General features: G+C 37.4%; 1 protein-coding gene across 1 annotated transcript in view; it reads right to left on the reverse strand.

The window, feature by feature from the left end:
* COL23A1 (collagen type XXIII alpha 1 chain) overlaps window positions 1–24,946 on the reverse strand; it is a 471,275-nt gene that overhangs the window by 310,045 nt on the left and 136,284 nt on the right. The window lies entirely within an intron of this gene.

The following is a 24,946-nucleotide window of genomic DNA, read 5'->3' on the forward strand; positions in this document are numbered from 1 at the left end:
CTAGTATCTGTTCTAACTGATATCTATCAATATAAGTACTAGGGGTCCTCCAACTAGATCGGGGATTAAGTCTGTGAATTTCAGGAAAACTTCTTGTTCCCTTATTTGATATGAAAGAAAATAGATTCTATAATACCATGTATAAGCACACAAGAAATAAGACTAATTAATTTCAGTAATTAATTTGGTAATATTACCAAATACTTCTTGTCACGTCTAAATAAGTCCTCCTCCAAAAACAGAATTAATGAACTTTGAGGGCAGATGGAACCATTTTTTTTTACATTTTTAGTTTTTTTGCACTTTCTTTTCTCTTCCTTCCTTCATTTCTTCCTCTTCCCTCCACTCTTCTCTCTCCTTTCTCTCCACTTTCCCTTCTCCTCCTCTTCTTCCCCTCCCCCCATCTTTTTGTTTTTCTTTCTTCAACAAATGGAGTAGACTGCATTGGACTCATGTCAATATGTGCCATGCAGGCACACTTGCTATTTTTTGTAAGGGCCCTTTAAATGGGCGGACATGGTGCCTCGGGAGATTGAAGCCCAGAAGTAATCTCTGTGGATATTAGGACTGCCTTGTAGGTGGGATCCTGTCCATTTTGAGATAGCTTGGTAATGGGTGACTCTCTCGCTGATTGGCTGTGTGTGTGACCTCACAGCTCCTTTATAAGCCCACTGCAGGCAGCAGTCGCTCTCTTTAACCTGGCCATCTTCACCCTGGCTCTCTAGTCTGGGTGGCCAAGCCAAGATGGGTAGCCAAAAGAGGTAAGGATTTTGGTAGTGAACACGTGGGTCTTCTGACCAGGTGTTCACTAGGGAACCAACAAGTCAGGGCATCAGTCAGGGCATTATGTGAGTAGGTATAATAAAGGCTTTTAAGATTACACGTGGCTGTTCTTGAGCATGCTACTGGTTATTAAGCTATAGATTCAAGAGATTGTGGCCAGAGACCTTTGAAGGCCTCAGAGGAGGTGAGCCGGGTAGAGTTCACACTGCAAAGGACAGTGGTCAAAGGTACCCTGTTGAGCCTACAGCAGACTAGTAATTGTAACTGCCAGGAGAGCACGTTACAATTTTTCACATACTGCTCTCCATTTCCCATCTCCTTTTTGTACTGACTTTACTCCATGCTTCTTCCTGTTAGCTTCCTGGCTTTCTTCAAGACTCAGTTCAAATCCTATCTTCTTTGCCAATGCCCCCCAGAAGCATCCTCTGAGATTTCCTTCCATTTACCCTAAACATGTTTTGTATGTTCATAGCCACTTGATCGTTTTCTTCTACACTGGAATGTATGCTCCTTGAAGGAAGAGACCATACTTTTGCTCTTTTTTAAAATATTTCTAGCACTTAGCATAGTGCCTGGTAGTTATTAAGTAATGAACCCATTTGCTGTTTGAATAACAGAAAAGATACTGATATCATCTTTGAGATTTTTAGTTCAGGAGACTTAGGCTCTGGCCACTGATGGAACTTCCTGCAAGTCTAAGTCTAAAGAGTCAGACTCCACGAAGTCAGAAGCTCCTCCATCAGATTTCAGACCAGCAGGCCAAGAATGGTCAGCACGGAAGCTAGGAACCTGCAGCCTCCTGAATCTTTGCTGAATAACTTTTCCCTGTTAACAGAAACCTTTGATAGATGGTCTGTGAATGTGCGAATTTCCTTTTACATCCAAAACTGAAACACCATTTGGATCAACAACAGATATCAAGGAAATACAAAAAGGTCCAGAAAGTGGCTCATAAACACTTCCACAGAAGAGTCTGTGGAAAGATATGAATGAAAATGCAGGATTTGGAAATAAGGGCTGTGAGCTACACCACAGGAGGATGGGAAGAGAACAAGAAATCAACCAAATAAATCAGAGTAAGACAGGTGAACAATTCCATTTCCACCCACTTTGAGTGATCAAGAATCCTATCTCTTATGAGCCCTGGCTTAAAGCAGTCTGTGGGGAAAAGTTCTAATCTCAAAACCTGATCTAGTCTTTCCTTTGGGCAGGGAAGGGGGATATCAGTTTTGTCTTCCAACTGTAAAATTTCCCCAAACTAAATCCTGCCACAACATAAAGCAATTCCCCCCAAAGACAGATAAGAGGAGAGATACTGGGGGGCCCTACCTTGCCTTGTCCTAAGGGATTTTTCATATACTGAATCCTTTCTTTTATTTCCTTCCAAATTTATTCCCTCCAAATTCTAAAGTTAGACTATTTTCCCAAGGAAAACAGAAGTCTGATTATCAAGGATATGGGGGAGAGGAAAGAGGAAACTATGGGAGAAAATAGAAAATTCCTCCCCCTCTCCAACCTGAAGTAAAAGACCACAGCTACATCTAGTTTACTTAATTTAGCATGAATATTCAATATCTGCAATTCAGTATTTGCCAGTTCAAGATTGAAAATAATGGTCTATTATTCCCTTATTCCCCACCCCCAAATTACACTGTATTTACTTTGTTATATAATTGGTATTTGCTTATCTCTGTGTGTATGTGTGTGTGTGGTTTCCCTGGTAGAATGTAAACTCTTTGAGAACAGATGTGTTTTCATTTGTCCTGATATTCCAAAATTTAGGTCTGACCATGGCACACATCCCATTTTCTCTCCTCAATAAATTCCAGTGGCTCCCTATTACCTATAGTTGTTGTCTAGTCACTTTTAAATCATTGCAGCTTTTTGTGATCTTACTTGGGGTTTCTTCGGCAAATATACCAGAGTAGTTTGCGATTTCTTTCCCCAGCTCACTTTACAAATCAGGAAACTGAGACAAACAGGGTTAAATGATTTGCCCAGAGTCACACAGATAGTCTGAGGCAGATTTGAACAAAGGAAGATGAGTTCTTCTGACTCCAAGCCCAGTGTTCTAAACACTGTACCACCTGGCTATCTTTTTAAGTGCAGTATCAAATATAAAATCCTCTGCTTGGCTTTCAAATCTTTTCATAACCTATCAACTTTATATCCTTCCAGTCTTCTTACACTCTCCTCCCTTCCATAAAATCCATGATTGAATCATTGATACTAGACTTCTTTCTATTCTTCCTACTTTACCCTCCATCTTCTGGATGTCTCAAGGAGCCTACTTTCTACCAAAGTCAAGATTTCACGTCATAAATCAGTCATCAAAACTACCCTTCCAAGGCAGAACAGAGAAATAAGAACAGAATATCAAGGAAGAAAATACAGCAGGATAGAGAGTGAGGAATTAGAAGAAAACCCAGATTGGGGTGCCCAAAATCATAGTAAATCAGACAAATAGTTGTTCCTCAGTCCATTTTCCTTAAGACTGGATGACTGGGTTGGCAGGCAGAATGCATACATCTGGGGCATCTTTGGATAACTACTCCTCCCTCATTTCTGTAAGTTCCACAAAATCTGTGTGTGAGGGCAGAGACAGAGCATGGGAGGAATGGTGTCATTTTCTCCCAGAGCTGTGGGCATCTTTCTGCCAAGCTGATCCTCAGATACTGAGGCGTTAGCACCTAGAGGGATAAGCTGAAATAATAAAATTCCTTTAGAGTAAGCAGAAGTTACTTCTCTGGAACACATATGCCAAGTGCCATGGCCATTTTAATGGCCAGTAATTGTGGGTCCTGGTCATCAGGAGATACTGCTATTTAAGGAACATTTCTAAAATACCAAAGAGGCATGCCATGAAACCATCTGAGCTACTCACATTATGTATCAGGATTTTATTCTCTAGAGAGATTGTAAAATGTCTTTGGAGCACCAGAGAGAACACATTTTAGAATTCTAATCAATTTGGAGAAATGTCTTCATTTTTTTTTCTAGAGGGAATTCCTTTCCCATAAAGGATTATCAAAAAGTATACAACCTCAAATAAGGGATTTAAGGGCAGAATGGGCCAGGGAACCCCAACTACTTGGAGTCTGAGACTTGAGAAAGAGCATGTTCAATCACAGTTATTTTCTCTATTTTGGCCCAGAGGTAGCAAGGTCTCTTTTCCAGGGGAGTGATCCTTTCTTTTATGGCTCCAACTACAGGGTAGCAGATTTCATTTGTGATTTTTGCCCATACCAGTGGTGCTGCTACTATCCCTGGGCATGCCTGAGGAGCTGGCTCACATTAGGATAAAACCACACTGGCTTTTGTCTTTCATCAGGATCACTGCTGGAGCCTGTACAGGCTAAGTTTGTAACAAATTGGAGTGTTTGCCCTTCAGGATGATATGGTCTAATCACGGGTTTAATGTGTTTGATCATTGGTGTGGGGATTGAAAATTCAGGATTTAAAGGCAAGTTTTCCCTCTTATATGTTGGATACAATTCAAGTTGTCTACTATGAAAAGTCATTTTCCAAGGGCTACATGCTAATTTATTTTTCAGTTTTCCCTTTGCATCTTAGAAAATGGAATCTCTTTTCAAACAGGCACTAAGCCTTTGAGTTGACTTACAGAGTACTCAGCACACTTAATACCCCTGTTGTAAATGATGGCAAGACAACAAAGTATTTATTGAAAATAAAAGAGTCTTGAATTCGATTCAACAAATATTCATTGAGTTCATTAATATAGATCAGTTTCAGAAAAGTGGCTTTGGGTCCATGGTAAGGAAGAGCTCCTTTACAACCCCAGCCATTCAATCATGGAATTTATCATTCACTCATATATCAACTATTTATTAAGTGAGTATATTGGGCAAGCTCCTGGATGTGCTTGGCATTGGGGGAGATATAAGAAATAATTCTGCCCTTGTGGGAATTTATGGTATAGGAGGAACGATAAAACACATAAAACTTTGATTCTTAATTCAACATTTCTTCCAACATCCCACACATTTCCCATTGAATTCATATGCAGGAAGGAAGAAAACCTCTAAGGTCATTTATAACTCTGGGTTACTGTGATTTTCTAAGTCTGAGTTCTGACATTTACCATTTTCATGAGCAATAACAAGACATTTTTCCTTTCTGGCCTTGTTTTCTCATCTGTAAAATGAGACTACTTGCCTCATGGATTTGTTGTGAAGAAAGTGTCTTGTAAATTATGAAGTATAGCAGTTATATGTGATATTATTAATGTTGACATTCCTCACTTAAAGGCTTCTTGCATTACTCATCTTTGAAGTTTAATTGAGCCATAGAGCCCAGACCAGTTGATAAACTACTGAGTCCAAACTAGTCTTTTTAGTCCATTCACCTTAGACACCAAATAGTGCTTCACTTTTCCATCCCTTCCCAGTCAGCCATTCATCTACCCAGGTCATCTCATCATCTTCCTGCTGCTGCTGAATGCATTCTCTTTGTGACTCCCCAAATTGAAGTTGCAAATTTTAAATGAAATTGCAAGTCTTTTGAGATATCTCAGAATCATATCATCTCAGAGCTGAAAAGGATCTAAGAAGTTCTCTGGTTTAGCCTATACTTGATCCAGTACTCCACTCTTCCCCTATAACATTCCAACAAGTGGTCATCTAACTATGGCTTGAAGAGCTCCAGGGAAGGGAACCAAACTACTTCTGGAGATCATTCTATTTTTGGATATTTCAATTATAGGACGGGCAACTAAGTAAGTGCCTAGAAAGAGTACTGGGCCTAGAGTCAGTAATACTCAACTTACCACATAGTTACTTACTTCAGACACTCACTAATTGTGTGATCCTGGATAAGTCACTTAATCCTATTTGCCTCAGTTTCCTCATCTATAAAATGAGCTAGATTAGGAAATAGTAAACCACTCTGGTATCTTGCCAAAAAACAAACAAAAAATTCAAACAGTATCATGAAGAACCAGACACAACTGAAAAACAACTGAATAACAAACATCTAGATCTAGAACTGAAAGGGACTTCAGAGGATATCTAGTCCAGACCCCCTCATTGTACAAAGCAGAAACTTGCCCAAGATCACATAGGTAATAACCATAAGATATTGAAATCAGGTTTTCTACCTTCAGAATTTGTGATTTCTCCATTATCCCAATTATTAGAAAGGAGGTTTATTTGTTCTTACATCAAGATTAGTAACTGGCTTTTTGTAATATCTGTCCTATACTCACATTTCTGCTTTCAGCAAAGAAACAAAATAAATGGATGCATCTACAAGTGGAGCTTTCCCCCTCAACAAGAAAAATTGGGATCGACTTGCCCAGGGTCACACTGCTAATAAATATCTGAGGCCAGATTTGAACCCAAGCCCCCCTCACTCAAGGGTTGTTGGTCTACCCACTGCTCATAGTCACCTCATAGTGTTTTTTTTTATTATTGGAACTATGATTGCATTGATGTAAAATCAACCAGTGAAGGAGTTTCTTTGCTGAAAAAATCAGCAGGTGCTCTGCAATTTACAGCATTAGAGAATTTCGCTGAAAAGTCAAAGCTTTGCCCAGAATCACACAGTCAGTCTCTGTCACCAAGGGAATTTGAATGGAAGTCTTCCCGATTTGAGGCCAGCTCCTTATCAGCTACATCAAGCTGCTTCTCAACCAGCTAACCCTTCAAATACTGATGACAGCTATTGTGTCTTAACTGTCTCGCTAAAGACTGACTTCTTTCCTCCTGGTTGAATACTTCCAGTTTCTTCATGTGATCTTCAAAAGGCATGAACTGAAGGCCCTTAAGCCTTCTGGATGCCTCCCTCTGGTGCTTGTTCTTCAGCTGATTAAAATTCTTCCTCAAATGTTATGAATCATAATGATAATATGATAAATTACAAGTAAGATTTGACTTAAAGTTACAAATCTAGATTGTAGTCTGTTGAATTGTAATCTTAAAAAAAAACTTCAACTAATCTTGCTATTTCAAGTCCAGATAAATAGCCAAATGGCTCAGTAAAAAGTAGCTTATAGACCTACATCTGAGACTAAATCAAGGCAGATGATGGATACTTCAAAGACAAGTCCTTTGAGTGATTTCATTGGTTCTTTCCCTTGGAAAGTATCTCTTTAATGTTTATCCTATCCATGCCTCCCAGAGAAGTAATTGCTTTGCCATCTTTTTGCTTTTGTCTTTTATCCCCAGTGCCCCCAACATTGCCTGGAACACAGCAGGATAGTTACCCCATAGTCCTTTTTGTTTTCTTCTTAAATTGGACCTGTGATTTGAGTGATATAGTATCAATCAGTCTCTTTGCCCTTATGGATCAGCAGCTGCTCTGAAATTTATAGCATTAGAAAATTGTTATGGAAAATGGCAACTTGATCTAGTTAAGTCAAAATATGCCAACAAGCATTTATCAGACACTTAAAATATGCCAGACACTATGCTATTGGGTATGCAAAGAAAGTAAGGAAAAAACCTATTACTCCCTCAAGAAGCTCACAATCTAGTTGGGGAAAAGTTGCATACATAATATTCAAATAAGAGAGAATTAATAAAAGGTATCAGAGAATGAAAGAAGCAAGATTAAAGGAGTTCTGGAAAGATTTTTGCAGAAGGTGGGACTTTAGCTGAATCTTGAAAGAAGTCAGGAGAAGAAAGAAAGTTCCAGGCATGAGAGATGGATAAATGTCTGCAGTGAGAAGATACTTGAGGAACAGCCAGGAAGTCAGTGTATCTCATGAGCTTGACAATGATTAATAAATTTTCAGTGTTAGTATTTATACCTCAGAAACTGATAATCTGCTTGATTTACTGTTATGTTGATTTCTAGTCTTGATAAACTATTAATAATGCCAAAAAACCCTTAAAATTGCAGGTATACTTTTTTCTCCAGTTGTTAAATATTTCCTATCAGTCTCTTGGAAAGTCCTACAATACCTTGCCCTAATGAGATCATATAGTATCCACAGGAGGGTGACTAAGATATTTGGAACACTGGGGAATATACCATAGAAGAAATGGCTGGAGGGAATTTATTCTAGAGAAAAGAAGATTTGAGGGGTGGGATAATGTGACAACAGCCTTCAAGCAGGAGGACAGTCATGTAAGGAAAGAATTGAATTTGTGCTGCTCAGCTTAGGGGAATAAGAAAGACAGAATGGATGGAAGGAAGGATGGATGGAAGGAAGGATGGAAGGAAGAAAGGATGGATGGAAGGAAGGAAGAAAGAAAGAAAGGAAGGAAGGAAGCAAGAAAGAGGGAAGGTGGGAAGGAGGGAGGAGAGAAGAAGGGAGGGAGGGAGGGAAGGAAGGAATCATGACAATAATTCAGATATGACTAAGAAATAGATAGGTTAAAAGAAGAAATTAATAAATGGAACAGTTAGATTGATAACATATAGAAGCAAATGAATACAGTAGCCTGGTATTTGATAAACCCAAAGATCCAATTCCTGGGATTTAATAAAAACCACCAGGAAAATTGGACAGAAACTCCAAATGGTAATATCATAAATAAATTAGATGGCCAAGAAAGAAATTTCCTTTCACATCTAGGGATAGAGAAGATCAAAGGAGATAAAATGGGAAATTATTGTACCCCAAAAAAATGAGACAGGGAAAGGAGACTTGTTATGTATAAAAATAGGGAAGGTTATTTTTGTGATGAAAAAAGAACTAGAAATTAAGATGGGGTAGGTAGGGAATCCATCAAATGGAGAATGACTGAATAAGTTGTGGTATATGAATATAATTGAATATTATTATTGTGCTATAAGATGAATGGTATTTCGAAGTAACCCAGAGAGACTTTTATGACCTGATGAAGAGTTAAGTGAGCAGAACCAGAACAGATTAGATTATAAAATGTGACCTTAAAGTGAACAGAGCTAGGAGAACAGTTTATAAAGTAAAAACAAGATTGTAAAGACAAATAACTTTGACAGGTTTAAGAACTCTGGGCAAAGCAATGACCAATTACAGTTCTAGAGGATCAATAGTAAAGAATGCTATCTGTCTCCTGAAAGAGAGGTGTTGGGCTCAGGAGGCAGATGAGATGCAGTTTTGGAGCCTGACTACCATGGGCATTTGTTTGGTTTGACTATCCATATTTGTTATAAAGGTTTGAATTTTTCTTTTTTCTTTTTCCCAGTGGGGGAAAGGGGATGGGAGAAGAAAGGCAGTTTTTGTTAACTAAAAAATTTAAAGTAAAGAAAATAAACAGAGTTCTACATCCCTGCTATATGCATTTTTTTTACACATTTGTTCAAGTGCCAAAGTGACTTCTAAATCCCCTGCAGGTTGAAGGACATGAATCAGCTGGACAATGTTTTGCAAACAGCTTTGCTTCCTGGTATAGTATGGTATGTTTCTGAGCTGTTCTGGGAATTTTTGGGTGATTCTGTTCCCCAGGACATGGAAACCAAAGAGCAAGACCTTCAGAGACATCCCTTTGATCGAGTTTCCAGTTAATAAATGCCCTTTATTTGACACCCTTAGCGAGCAGTTAAAGTGTACAGAACTATAGCAGAGGAAAGACTGAACATTTCTCCAACTTCTGCACAGAAGGGAAGTGCTGGGATGAGAAGCTTTGCCAATATCTCCCCAAATGAAAGTACTTTGCATACCTCCACTTATTTGGGTGTTATATATGTCAGTCCTCAAAAGCCTAGTCTTTTTCCTTTTTCTTATCTTTTTAAAAAATACTCTCAAATTAACCTCAACCTTTTACTTTCTAAGAAATGCATTGTCCTGGAATAGAACACAATCTATACTGTGCATCCCTCTTGTGATGGGAAATCTCTGGCAGTAACAAACTCTCCTATCCTTTCCTGGTGTGTCCACCAGCTCCAGAGCAAAGATGAAGCAGTAGCCTTCTCCTAGGCAGGCTTAGCTCTAATTGAATGTATGAGATCAATAAAGCCAGGGAAAGAGAGAGCACTGAGGAACTCCAGGGCTGAGTCCATCTGCAGTTTCAAAAGAAAACAGAGTATACCATCAACATCTGCATCCAGTTAAGATCTGATTTTCTATCTATTACATGTTTTTATTTAGAAAGATACTTTGATGTATGACAATCAATAAAATATGGAAAATGAAATGTACTAGAAATATGCTGGAATGGATAGAAAGTGCCCCTCCCTTCAATTTGCCAACAGGTAACTGTGCTAATCAAAACAATTGTCTCTACCATCCTTCCTCTCCATGCCCCACCTCCAATATACTCAGTCAAGATAAGAACAAGAGGGTAAACTCTCCCTAATTATATTGATTAATCACAAGTCTCTGATTAAATGGTTTGAATTCCCACAGGTAGGCAGTTGCATTCAGGCAATGCTCTCTATAGAGATCTCTCAGAAATTTCTGATGAATGAGTTTAATATTTCCTTCCTTATTGATTAATAGACCCATAGACACAAGGTTGAGGCAATATGAAGAACCAGTTATTACTAAACTTTGTTACACTGTAAGAAATGACAAATGTGCATAAATAGGATGTCATATACAATAATAAATAGTGATATGAACAGACCCACAAGCATTTACATGATGACCATAATAACATAAAGGAAAACACCAGTCAAAGACTTCAGAACTCTTATTAATACAATGACTCATTACTTTAAAGGATTGATGGCGAAAATAATTTCCCTTCTCTTGGCAGAGAGATGGTGGACCACTGATGGATTCAGAAATCAGAGGCATTACACCATGAGACACAGCCAATGAGTTGATTTGTTTTGCATAACTGTACTTTGTGACAAGAGAGGATTTTATCAGGGGTTGGGGGGATAGTTGGGGAGAACAGTAATATCAGAAAAATATCAATAAAACATTTTAAAAAGAGAATCAGCTACTATTTACTTTGTTTTAAATGAGAAAATAACCTCAAGATTGAAAAGGGAAATGAGAACATTCACCTCCTATGTAGTCTAATTCATTTCTCAGTGGTGGTAGTAATGAAGAGAAAAGTCCTTTGATACACAACTATCCTTTGGCCACTTGGAGGATTCCCAGTCTGCTACTATGCTAGAGAATAATTGAGCATTACTAAGACCAACCAAGTCTCAAAATTATGAGGGGTCCCACAGAAAATTGAAGTTCTTTGAATTCAGGGCTCTGATGTTATGTTCTCTATAAAGCCTTCCTTGATGCTCCTAACTAAAAGTGATCTTCTTTTCTCAAACTTCTCATATTGCCCTGTTTGACTTCATCTATATATTTATCATTTTATTATTTGCATTATTATTATTTTATTCAGTTAAATGGTCAAAGGAAATGAACAATTTTCAGATGAAGAAATTAAAACCATTTTAGTCATATGAAAAGATGCTCTAAATCACTATTGATCAGAGAAATACAAATTCAAGACAACTCTGAGATACCACTACACAACTCTCAGATTGGCTAAGATGATAGGAAAAGATAATGACAAGTGTTGGAGGGGATATGGGAAAATTGGGACACTAATACATTGTTGGTGGAGTTGTGAACAGATCCAGCCATTCTGGAGAGCAATTTGGAACTATGCTCAAAAAGTTATCAAACTCTGCATACCCTTTGATCCAGCAGTGTTACTATTGGGTTTATATCCCAAAGAGATCTTAAAGGAGGGAAAAGGACCCCATGTGCAAAAAATGTTTATGGCAGCCCTTTTCATAGTGGCAAGTAACTAGAAACTGAGTGGATGCCCATCAGTTGGAGAATGGTTAAATAAGTATATGAATGTTATGGAATATTATTGTTCTATAAGAAATGATCATCAGGATGATTTCAGAGAAGTCTGGAGAGACTTACATAAACTAATGCTAAGTGAAATGAGCAGAACCAGGAGATAATTGTACATAGCAACAGCAATATTATATGATAATCAATTCTGATGGACGTGACTCTTTCCAACAATGAGATGATTGAGGCCAGTTTCAATGATCTAGTGATGAAGAGAGCCAACTACACCCAGAGAGAGGCCTATGGAAACTGAGGGTAGACCACCACATAGCATTTTCACTCTTTTTGTTGTTGCTGCTTGCATTTTGTTTTCTTTCTAATTTTCTTCCTTTTTGACTTGATTTTTCTTGTGCAGCAAGATAATTGTATAAATATGTATACATATTTATTATTGGATTTATATATTGAATTTAACATACATTTTAATATGTTTAGCATATATTGGATTACTTGCCATCTAGGGGAGTGAGTGAGAGGAAGGAGGAGAAAATTTGGAACAAAACGTTTTGCAAGGATCAATGTTGAAAAATTATCCATGCATATGTTTTGAAAATAAAAAGGTTTAATAAAAAAAAACTATCTTCAGATTTCCCTCCCCCATTATATTATATAAGTTTTCTGAAGGCAAAAATTATATTACATTTTTTAAAATCTCTCCTACACATAACTTTCCCACATTTAGCACAGTTGTTCATGTACAACTCCAGAATCTCTGAGTTGAAAGGAAATACAAAAGTCATTTTGGCAAATCGGGCAAAGCATCTCCCAGTTTATTGTTGAAGCCTAGAAAGAAATTTATTATCTCCTAACAGTTCATCTCACTTACTAAATTGAACTGAAAACTGAAATCACTATTTCTATCACTTTCTCTCCTATAGATCCAAGTAGACAAATCTTATCCTTTTTCTTCATTACAACCTTTCATATACTGTAGACAGTGATATTTGTCTTAAATCTTCTCTTCCTTAAACAGCCATAATTCTGGTTTCAAATCCTAAGGCCAAATATCACTTTCTTTAGAAGAGATTATAGATGGTCAATTATCCATTTTAAAATGTGAATTGTCTTAAATATCTAGTGAGCTAATAACTGTACAAATTCTTACAAATTAAGAAAAAGAGAATTCTATCAAATTTCCTTTATGAGACATATATAGCCCTAATTTGTAAGTAGGGAGGGATAAAGAAAAGAAAGAACGATACCACTAATGAAATTAAAGCAAAATTTTTATACAATTTAATAAAATGACTGCAAAAATACATTTTAAAATATATTTATTCTGATCAAATTGGACTTTGATTAGGGATGCAAAGAATTCAATGTCAGAAAATAATTAGCATTATTAAATATTTTCAAAAAATAACCAAAACTACATGATTATATCTCTATATTTAACAAAACATACTTCACTAAAAGGAGGGGATCATAGAATTTATAGGCATAGAAGGGCCATTTCTTAATATGATACAAATGTTATATCTGAAACCCAAAGTTAGTATTATTTGCAAAGGAGAAACATTAGAAGCTTTCTCAGCAAAATAAGGGGTATATCAAGGATGTCCCCTTTCCCCTTCATTACTTGAGATAATTATATAAATGCTAATGATAGCAAAACTACAAGAGGAAAAAATTAGAAACATAAGTATGGGAAAAAGGAAACACAATTATCCTTAAATGTAGATGACATGATGGTTTACTTAGAAGCCTCAGAGATTGATCAGAAAAACTAGTTGAGACAATTTGTAGTTTCAGTAAAGTAACAGGATACAAAATAAAACCATAAGAATGATTTCATGTCTATCCTTTTTAGTAATCATAGAAAGAAGGAAGAAAAATAGAAAGTGAATCTCTTATTTGAAATTCATCAAAATTTATAAAATATCGCAAAGTTAAACTACCAAGATACATTCCAGATACTTCTAAATGCAACAAATTACTATTTTTTAAAATTAAGAAAGAAAAATAATTGGAGGGTTATGCAATGCTCATGGCTGGTTAGTACCCATATAATAAAATGATGATATTGCTTGAAGTACTTTAGTGTACTAGTCTAATTACCAACAGGTTGCTTTTCAAAATTAGATGAAATGATAATAAAATTTATTTGGAAAAATAAAAGGTCTAGCACCTCAAGGGAAATAATGAAAACAATCGTAATAAAAGGAGAATAGTACTTCCAGATTCTAAGACACATTATAAAACAATAACTATAAAAACTATTTGGTACTGATTTTTAAAAAGTAGATAAGTGGAACATACTAGATAAGCAAGAATCAGAAGCAATTAAATTCAGTAAGCTGGTGTTCATTATGCCCAAGAACATAACCTAATGGAATAATTCAGATTATTTGACAAGAATTTGACTTGCCGCTATTTGACGAGAACTGCTAGAAAAAAAACTGAAAAGCAACATAACAAAAAAAGTTTGTACCAAAAGTAAAGGACAAAACCAAATAGCTCCCTAAGGAAATATAATATTTTAAACAACCATATGAAAGAGTATTCCAAATCACTAACACAGCAAGAAGTTTTAAAATTAACAACAATTTTGAGATTTTATCTTATAGCCAGCAAATGTGCAAAAATAACAAAAGATGGAAATAATGCTGAAATGTCTGAAGGAAAACAAGCAGGCATATTAATGCCTTATTAATAGAGCTATGAATTCTGGAAAGAGATTTGGAATCATGCTTTAAAAATAAAAAGAGCATCCACTCTTTTGGCCCAGAGATCCTATTGTTAGGGCTTAAATCTCAAAGAGGTCAAAGACAGATAAGAGTCTGATACATGCCAAATATTCATAGAAACACCTTTTCCTGCTAAAAAAAAAATAAAAACAAATGAATAAATAAATGTTCATTTTGTGCTTAGTGTTGTTCTAGGCAGTGGACATGACTTACTGGCCTACATAGCCATTGATTGGTGAATGGCTAAACAGATTAATGTAATGAAAGCAATGACAAATTGACAATTCTGTAAGCAATGACAAATATGAAGTATTCAAACAAGCATGAACATCTCATCTGAACTGAGGCAGAGTGAAATAACCAAAACCAGGATATTCCCTTCCTTCCTTTTGTTGAAAAAAAAAAGGGAGGGGGAATCTATAGGTAGGGAATATTGCATATGTCACCAGTTATAGTTGGTTTTACTGTTTTTTTTCCTTTTTGTTCTTTTCTTTCTGATCTTTGTTACAAAGGAATACATACTGGATAGGGAAGTAGTAGAGGGACAGATTCGGAAAGGAATATGATTTTAAAGAAAAAGACATCAGATTCTTCTTTTTCTTTTTTTGAAGAATTCAGTGGAATTGCACTATACAGAAGCAGTGAGCCCATTTTTAGTCCTAAGAACTCAGGAATATGATGAGCCTTTGGTTCTTGGCAGAATGCCTAGGACAAGATTTTTTATGAGATGCGGAATTGAGCCCCTAGAACCTGAGCTATACAATCCAGTCTGATCAGCTGGTTCAAGAAAGAACATTAAGTACTCTGGCAGGGAAAGAACCTGCAAAAATGCAGTGTGAATTGCACAAAACAGAGGGTGGAGTAATTAATGCTAATGATAAAATGAATATGCAAATAAGAATAACCTCAAGGGTGATAAGTCATCACTATCACTCATTTCTAAATTGCATTTGAAGTAGGATTTCATTTTCTTTGCCTACAAGCTAATATGGGAAATTATAGCAATAAAAATAACTCAATATCTATTTAGATTTTTTTTTATTTTGATATTCTTGAACAGCTAGACGTTACATTAAGCCAATCCCCTCATTTTATAGAGGGGAAAAAATGGAGACCAATCCATTTGCCCAGTTACAAAGCCACTTTGTGGCATTGTCAAGACTAAAACCCAAATCTAATGATTCTAGAATTCTTTTTGCTTCAACAAATTGCTTTCCTTATGGACCTGTCTCCATTAAATGTAACATCCTTCTAGTCTTGGACCCAGAGAGCTCCTCTTGGTAGAAAAATAGGGGTGAGGGAAGGAAGACCTGGCAGAGCAGAATATTGTGTAAGTTAGCAGAGTTGGATGTTTTATTGACCAGTTTCATTTGGCTGTTTTTTTCTCCAGTAAGGTTTAAGTCATGAAAAGTCTTTTGTATTTTTTAAAGCATTATTAAAATTTTTAAATAAAAATTTGAAATTTGAAAAAAAAAAGAAACAGTGACTTAGGATTGAAAGAAAAATATGAAATATGAAGAAGAAATTACCCCCACAGGGCCTCATCTTAATGATAAATAGATATGTGTTAACTGTCTACACATGGGGTTGCTGTTTCTTATTAACAGACTTTGCCAGAAAACGATGCTGATTCTTTTTCTTATCATCCCAAGTGACCCAGGCTTAAAAATAAATGGCACCAGTAGCTTCCCAGGAGGAAAAAAAAATAAGTGATTTCAGCTTTATAAACCGTTTCCCTCCCAACCACCCCATGAGGCTAGCAGAGCAAGTATTATCGCTTTTTGACAATGAGGAAACTGGCCCTCAGCAAGTCACTTGCCTATGGTCACACTGTGAGTAATAGCAAAGCAGTGGCTCCACATTTTGTACTTTTATCCTGCTGGTCTGTAACACTGGTAAGAAAATTTCTGAAATTATTGAGTCCAACTATTGATGGGTGAAGTGCTGTTGTAGCTGCCCTTCACAGACTAGCTTTTGAAGCTCCTTGAGCTGATGATAAATATTCAACACTCCCTCCAGGAGCTCCCTAGCCAGCTCCACAAACCTCTAAGTATGTTTTTCATTACTCTTCCAATACTTAATTCAATTAAATAAGAGTAATTACATAGAATAAGAATCTAAATATCACACGAGAGAGGATCAGGATGCCTGAACAGGGATTCAGCACACGCAATTGATTCAAAGAGGAAGATGCTACTTTAGTTCAGCAGTTCTTAATCTAGAGTCTATAAACTTCCTTTAGATAACTATTTCAATATGATTGGTTTCCTATGTATTTTATTTAATGCATTCAGAAAATTACTGTGAGAAGAGATCCATTAGCTTTACCATGCTGCCAAAGAGGTTCCCAACACACACACACACAAAAGTTAAGAATCCTTATTTTAGTTTCTCACAGCACCCAAAACAAAGACAATTTTTGGTGGAGTTATTTCTATCTCAACCAATTCCTTAGTGGTAACAACAGCAGGGAGTCACGGCATCCCCAGTGTGCAAAATGCATAGTGATACTAGTAGTTGTGTCCTTCTGACCTTGGTCACATTGGTGCTCTCTCTGGCCTCCCCCCGGGGATACATTCAGCTAAGTGTTTGCTCCCAAGCTTAGATGAAAATGCCTGGCTACTGACTGATAGGATAATCCTAAAAGTCACCCTATTGTCCCAGTGCCATGGAATTGAGGAGCAGCTGAAAGTCACAGTGGATCCAAGGGGCCCACTGTCCCTTGGAGATCTGTTCTTTTGGCCCAGCTATGCACACGTTGTAACTGGACCCAGTCACCCTGAGAGACTTTCAGCCCACCTCACAGAATGCCAGTGGTTTGTGATTGACCTCATTATGTCACTGACTCCATTTTAAGTTACATAGGGGTAGCCAAGTTTGGGGACAGTGTGTCTCTTTCTAATACCACAAGGGGTTAGCGCCATCTTTTCAAGCCAATGAATTTTAATGCATCCGTTTTATTCACAAGTTGGGCCATTTGTCTAGGATTCAACAACCTTCTAATATAGATGCTTTGAAAATGGATAACGGAGCTTAGTCGCTTGTCACTGAGTATTTGGACAGATGGTTCACAGTTTGAAAGTGTGGAGAAAGTTCTCTGAGCTAGTGCCCAGGAAGCTAGCTGATGTCTCCTCTCCTCTCCTCTTTCTTTCTCCCCTTCTCTCCTTTCCCCTCCTTTTTTCCCCCTCTCCTCTCTCTTCTTTCTCTCCTCTCTTTTCTTCTCCTCTCCTCTCTTCTTCTCTCCTTCCAATGTCTGAGGCAAGATTTTTGTATTCAGAGTCTCCTGACTTCAAGGCCTGGGCTTTATTCACTGTGCCATCTAGCTGCCCCTACATCTACAATCTATAAAAGTGAGAAGATTGAACTAAATCAGGGATTCTTAACTTAAAATCTGTGAACTTACATTATTTTTAATATTTTGATAACCATATTTCAATAGAATTGATTTCCTTTGTAATCTCCTGTATTTAAATGTATACATTTAGAAACATTCTGAGCAGAGGGTCATAGGCTTCATTAGAATGACTACCAAAGAGGTCTAAGACACAAAGAAAATTTAGCATCCCTAGACTAGATGAACTCTAGGATCTTTTCCAATTCTAAATCTATGATCCAAAATTTCTATGGAAATGGAAATGTGGGAACTGGGAACCAGGAAAAGGTCACCTCCCTTAACTCAGACAGAACTCTCATTTTGGAGAGCCACTGATTCTCCATCCTTCCTGCTGCTACCAGCTGATAATATTCTCTTATTCTAGAATGTTCATACATTCATTTATTGCTGAAGTATCTCCTATACTCCTTCATTTCCTCTAAATAGAGGAAAATTTCCGCACCACTCGGCCCAAGACAAGGTACTCCCAATGAAACACCTTTCTAGCCATCAACTAAATGTCCCTTTTGGACACAAGCCTCGCTGGATTGGGATCTATTCCTCTATAGACTATAGGGCATGTCAAGATTCCCTAGTGATTTAGGGCATGACCTATTCAAGGTAGTAACCCCTTCCAATCATGCCCAGCTTTGTAATACTCTGTTATTGGATCTCAGTGGGTTAGGCTGAGTTTATAATAAAAGTAGGTTATCTTTCATTACTTCAATACTATACCATATAAATAAAACCAGAGAAGGAACCCTGGGGGGCTTAAGCTACTACAATGAGGCAGGATTCTGTGAAATTTCATTATCTTGGGATTCAGGGAGAAACTCAAGCTTATTCCAAGGAAAGAAAATCAAGACCATCACATATAACTGCAGCCTTCCCCCAGGGTCTCAGCAACAACCTTAACCTTCTGCTGTTTCTCCCTCCTGAAGTTTTGCTTGTCTCCAGAGAAATTATTCTGGGATCACAAGGAAATGCTAATGACAGCTAATAAAAGGCTCTCCTTGTTCCTGGAAAAGAACCCTGGGGTCTAGATTTGTCCCTTTTAAAACTCACCAGATGAAGGAGAAAGAAAGTGCTTAAGTATGAATTTTCATTTGGCTACATTTTGGTTTTATGCCATGGGACACAGAGATTTATAAAAGTAAAGATGGATAACCTTAGAGAGAACCTGGATCAAACCAGCAGGCAAGCAAGGACCTTATTAAGCCTCAGTGGGCACTTCACTAGGCATTGAGGATTTAGGGACAAGACAAACATTTGATACTGGAAGAAACCTGCACATAAAGTGATATATATGAACACATAGAAAACTGAAACAAGATAACCTGAGAGATGAGGACACTGGTATGGTGGAAGGAAAGGCCTCATTCAGAAGGTGGTGCTGGAACTCAGGCCTGAAGGAAATTTGGAATTCTGAAAGTGGGGGCAAGGAAGGAGATCATTTAGGAAATGGGGGGGCAGTCAGAGCAAAGGCAAAGAGATGAGAAATGACACATGTGAATATGATAGATGGAATCCTAGCAATTAGGCCAGAATTGGCTAGACTGAAGAGATGTAGAAGGGGGTAAGATATAAGAAGATTGCACTGGGAAAAGTTGGAAAGGCCTTAAAATGCCAAATAGAATGTTTGATCTGAGAGGAACGGGAAGTCACTGAAGTTTATTGAGTAGGAGGATAACATATTCAGCCCAAATCCTACATCTTTCAGAGGAGGAAACAGAAATCCAGTGAGAGGGAGGGATAATCACAGAATGTCTTCCTGGAGCAGCCCTGGCTCAGAAGGAACTAGGGAGGAGCTTTATCCCAAGCACTGAAGGAGAGGGTAAAAGTAAGAGTCCTAAGTCTCTGAGGAGTAAAAGGTTATTCTCTTTCCTCTCCAGTGAAGCTGACACCTTTCCCACCCAGCACCTGGGATCCTGTGGCCATTATTCTCCACTTCCAGGGCTGTCTTCCTATGGGGGCAATTGCCTCTGAGATGCTCGCTGCCTGAACTGAGGAGCAGTACTGGGAATATAGTAGGGATCAATAAGGAATTTATACTGGGGAGAGGTAGGAAATGTAGCACAGGGTGCTCTTGTCTCCAAGAGCAAATCAGGCCTGGCTCTCTTCAGTCCGTATTATTTTCTACCCTGTCTTTTCACACCTTCGCAACCTTCCTCTATTGTTAACAAACTCCCCTTCATCCCATCCTCATCTTCATCCTCATACATTCTTCTTGATTATCTGGTTATCTCTGAAAACCTAGCTTCCACCTAACACACCACATGGCCTAGGATTCTCTCCATGGTTGGCTGTTTGTTCCTCTCCACTCACAGCAGGAAGGGGATGCATTCTGCTCCTTACTGCAGCTTCCAGATTTTCCCTTCTGGCACTTCTCTCTTTAAAGTTCACTCCATCATTCCCCAACCCATGTTACTGCCATCTCTGAACTGCAAGTTACTCTCCTTCTGCCCCAGGAAACTGAATAGCTGGCTCACAGACACTCTCCACTACAAGCCTTCATCATAAGACCTCTAGTTAGTTCTAAACTCTCAACATCTCAAACTGCTGACCTCTCTTTCTAGTCTACATTAATCATGCTTAGAAGAACTCTCAAAATCTCCCACCATTGCTAAAAACAGAGAGAACTATATTCTTTTTCTCTTCTGTAGAGCCAATCTTAATCATTACAATCCCCCTGCAAAAGGTTTCAGTTTGTTCTGTTGTTTTCAGTCATGACTAACTCTTCATGACCCCATTTGGGCTTTTCTTAGGAAAGATTGGGGTGTATTGCTATTTCCTTCCCCAGATCATTTTACATATGAGAAAACTCAGGCAAACAGGGTTAAACGACTTGCCCAGGGTCACACAGCTAATGTCCGAGGTTGGATTTGACCTCATAAAGAAGAGTTTTTCTGGCTTCGGGCTCAGAGCTCCATCCACTGTGCCTAATAGATTATCATCTTTATTTCTTCATAGATTTTAGAGATATCTTTTGGTTTTAGATATTTTATATTTCCCAATGTATTTTTTGCCTCCCTCTTCTAGAGAGTCATTTCTTAGAACAAAGAATTTTTTAAAAGGAGAAAAACAGTAAAATGAGTTTATTTTTAAAAGCCTGATATATGCAACGTTCTACACCCATAATTCTAAAGAAAGGGCAAAGGTGCCTTTTCATATTTCCTCTTTGCAGTCAAGCTTGGTTATTATAATTTTACAACATTCTATTTAATTTATTCTGCAGCTGTTCTTCCTTTTGCATTGCCATAGTCACTTTGTATATTCTTTTCCTGGTTTAGCCTACTTTACTCTGCAGCAGTCCAATTATTAGTCTTTCGATCTGATCCAGAGCTTTGCCACTAACTTTGCTTGGATGGAAAAATGCATTCCATATTTTGAACACTGACTTACAAATGAACTCTTGCAAAATCCAAAGGTAGGCACTGCCTACAATATATCTCCCACCTTCTATTCTATTCTCTAAATAGCTATGCCTTAAGCATAGCAGTATGATATTATGAGGTGCTATATGAACTATCACTAGAACCACACAATTGGTACCTTTAAAATAAAGAATTTCAGAGTTAAAGCGTCCCTTAGAACACATAACATACAACACTGAAGCTGCTGAAATGAATTGAGTTGAAGGAACTTCCTAAGTATTTAGAAAATATCACAGTTGAAAAGGATCTTGAAATATAGGGTATCAGAATTAATGGAAGTTTGGAACATAGAACATACAGACCATAGGCATGGGTTCAGGAAGATCTGACATCAAGTCCTAGTTCTCTCACATATTGCCTTAGTCTAGTCTTAGCCTCAGTTTCCTCATCTGTAAAAATAAATTATTAGATTTGATGACTCCCAAATTCCCTTTTAGCTCCAAAAGATAGTACTGGAAGAACAGTTAGAGATGGTAAAGCACAAATTTCTTTAAAATCTTTTGATAACTCTTTTTTCAATATCATTGGATTCTTTTGCATTTCTACATATTTTATCTTAATTTTTTCTTTTTTAATTAATTTTATAATTATAACATTTTTTGACAGTACATATGCATAGGTAATTTTTTTTACAACATTATCCCTTGTACTCCCTTCTGTTCCGAATTTTTCCCCTCCTTTTCTCTACCCCTCTCCCCTAGATGGCAGGCATTCCCACACATATTCAATATTTTATAGTATATCCTACAATATATATGTGCAGAACCGAATTTTGTTGTTGTGTTGTTGCAAAGGAAGAATTGTATTCGGAAGGTAAAAAATAATCTGGGAAGAAAAACAAAAAAAATGCTCACAGTTTACACTCATTTCCCAGTGTTCCTTTTCTGGGTATAGCTGATTCTGTCCATCATTGATCAATTGGAATTGGATTAGCTCTTCTCTATGTTGAAGATATCCACTTCCATCAGAATATATCCTTATACTGTATCATTGTTGAAGTGTATAATGATCTCCTAGTTCTGCTCGTTTCACTCAGCATCAATTGATGTAAGTCTCTCCAAGCCTCTCTGTATTCATCCTGCTGGTCATTTCTTACAGAATAGTAATATTCCATTATATTCATATACCATAATTTACCCAACCATTCTCCAATTGATGGACATCCATTCATTTTCAAGTTTCTAGTCATCACAAAAAGGGCTGCCACAAACATTTTGGCACATACAGGCCCCTTTCCCCTCTTTAGTATTTCCTTGGGATATATAAGCCCAGTAGTAGCACTGCTGGGTCAAAGGGTATGCACATTTTGACAACTTTTTGGGCATAATTCCAGATTGCTCTCCAGAATGGTTGGATTCTTTCACAACTCCACCAACAATGCATCAGTGTCCCAGTTTTCCCACATCCCCTCCAACATTCATCATTATTTGTTCCTGTCATCTTAGCCAATCTGACAGGTATGTAGTAGTATCTCAGAGTTGTCTTAATTTGCATTTCTCTGATCAATAGTGATTTGGAACACACTTTTATATGAGTGGAAATAGTTTTAATTTCATCATCTTAAAATTGTCTGTTCATATCCTTTGACCATTTATCAATTGGAGAATGGCTTGATTTCTTATAAATTAAAGTCAATTCTCTGCATATTTTGGAGATGAGGCTTTTATCAGAACCTTTAACTGTAAAAATGTTTTCCCAATTTGTTACTTCCCTTCTAAACTTGTTTGCATTAGTTTTGTTTGTGTAAAAACTTCTTAATTTGATGTAATCAAAATTTTCTATTTTGTGATCAATAATTATCTCTAGTTCTCCTTTGGACACAAATTCCTTCCTCTTCCACAAGTCTGAGAGGTAAACTATCCTATGTTCCTCTAATTTATTTATGATCTCGTTCTTTATGCCTAAATCATGGACCCATTTTGATCTTATCTTAGTATGTGGTGTTAAATGTGGGTTATCTTAATTATTTAAAAACATTTTCTGGGAAAGGGTGGATTAGGATTAACCAGACTGTCAAAGGACTGTGACCCAAAAGGGGTTAAGAACCTCTAGTCTAGTCCAATCCTTTCATTTTATAGAATAATAAGCTGAAGTCCAAAGACAGAAAGACATGTAGCAGGTTACCCAGCAATTGAGGCTACATGCTACATCTTCTTATGCTTTTTTATAGGTATTCTTCTCACTCTGTTCTCTGATGTCTTTTTTCCTCACTTAGGAGGATCACAGCTTTATTTCTACTATTCAGTTTTCTTCCCTCTTCTATCTATGTTTAAAAAAATTGCATTTTCTTTTTCTAGTACCCTGGAAAGGTTATCCCTTGAGGAATTAGATAACTTAATTCAAATGACTTCCCTAAGCCACCTTGTTAAGTTGATGTCCAAGCACTAGGCTGCTACAGAGAATAACCATGATGTGAGAAACAGACTAACAGGAAGGGGATGCAGAAATTCTCAGAAGATAAATTCAAGCCTGGAGCCATCAATAAGAGCAAAAAGCATGATGTAGTAAAAAGCATTCTGTATTTGGAGTTAGAGGTCCTGACTCTGACACTTAATTCCTGTATACAAGTCATTTTCCTTTCCTGGGCCTCTCAGTCTCCTCATCTCTAACATGTGGGGACTAGACTAAATGATCCTTCCAGTCCTAAATCTATAATCCTGTTCTCTTATGATTATATTTTTCTCTCTTGCTTTTCTGCTACCTCTCCAAATGTAATCTCTGCTACACCAGAATGGTAAAGTTTCTTTGAGTCCAGGGCTTTATAGGTAGGCAAGTCATTAATGAGATCTTATGCAACAATAATAACAAACTTAGATTTCTATAATACCTTAGACTTCAAAAAGTTATTTCCCTACAATAATGCTGCAAGGTGGATGATGCAGAAATTATAAGCCTCATTTTAAAGAAGTGAAAAGGGTGATAGAGAAAATGACTAAGACTCCTACAGTCAACAGTCAGGAAGATGTGATTTCAAATCCAATCTCAGACATGGATAAGCTATATGACACTGGGAAATAGAAAACTCCTTTTTGCCTCAATTTTCTCATCTTTTTTTTTTTTCTTTTTCTGAAGCTGAGGTTAAGTGACTTGCCCAGGGTCACACAGCTAGGAAGTGTTACGTGTCTGAGACCAGATTTGAACTTGGGTCCTCCTGAATTCAAGGCTGGTGCTCTATCCACTGCTCCATCTAGCTGCCCCCGATTTTCTCATCTTTAAAATGGGAAAAATAATAACATGTACTTCCCAGGGATGTTGTGAGAATCAAATGAGATAATATTAGTAAAGCACTTAACATGCCACATAATAGGCGGTATGTAAATACTTATTCCTTTACTTCTCCATTTGAACTTTTAGACTCCAAGTCCCACAACTTTTTTATCATCCTACATTGTCTCTCTGTTGCTAAGACTCAGGAATCTAGTTCAACAAGAATCAGAAGCTTTTTTTTTTTTTTTTAAAAGAGAAGCTGGTTGCCAAATGTCACTATTCTAGGCCCCAGCACAATGAGTCCATGAAGCTGAAGGTGTGCTGCTTCTGACAAGAGAAAGAGTTCCTACTCTCACAGGTCACATACTGAGAAATCAGCACAGGCTCATATGAAGGTGGCCTTCCCACTGAGACAGTAGAATCAGGTTTCTCAGGGAGCTCTGAGCCATCCTGGGGCCTGAACGTGGACTAGCTCTTGGCTGATAAATATAGAGCATTTGGGCTCAGACTTCAGTGAGTAGGTGGTGGGAAGAGAATTCTGGATTCAGGACCAGGAAAGTCTGAAGGTGCCCTGTAGGTATATATACCTCTCTGAGCTTTTTAAACCTGGGCTTTTAAAACTTTTTCTACTCATGACCCCTTTTTGCCAGAGAACTTTTTAGTGTGACCTCAAGTCTATACATATATAAAATAAGTATGTAAATCAAATATTTACTGATAATAAATCATAATTTTGTGACCCTCACAGTCA

This window comes from Sminthopsis crassicaudata, chromosome 2 (genome assembly GCF_048593235.1).
Source record: "Sminthopsis crassicaudata isolate SCR6 chromosome 2, ASM4859323v1, whole genome shotgun sequence".
NCBI classification, from domain to species: Eukaryota; Metazoa; Chordata; class Mammalia; order Dasyuromorphia; family Dasyuridae; genus Sminthopsis; species Sminthopsis crassicaudata.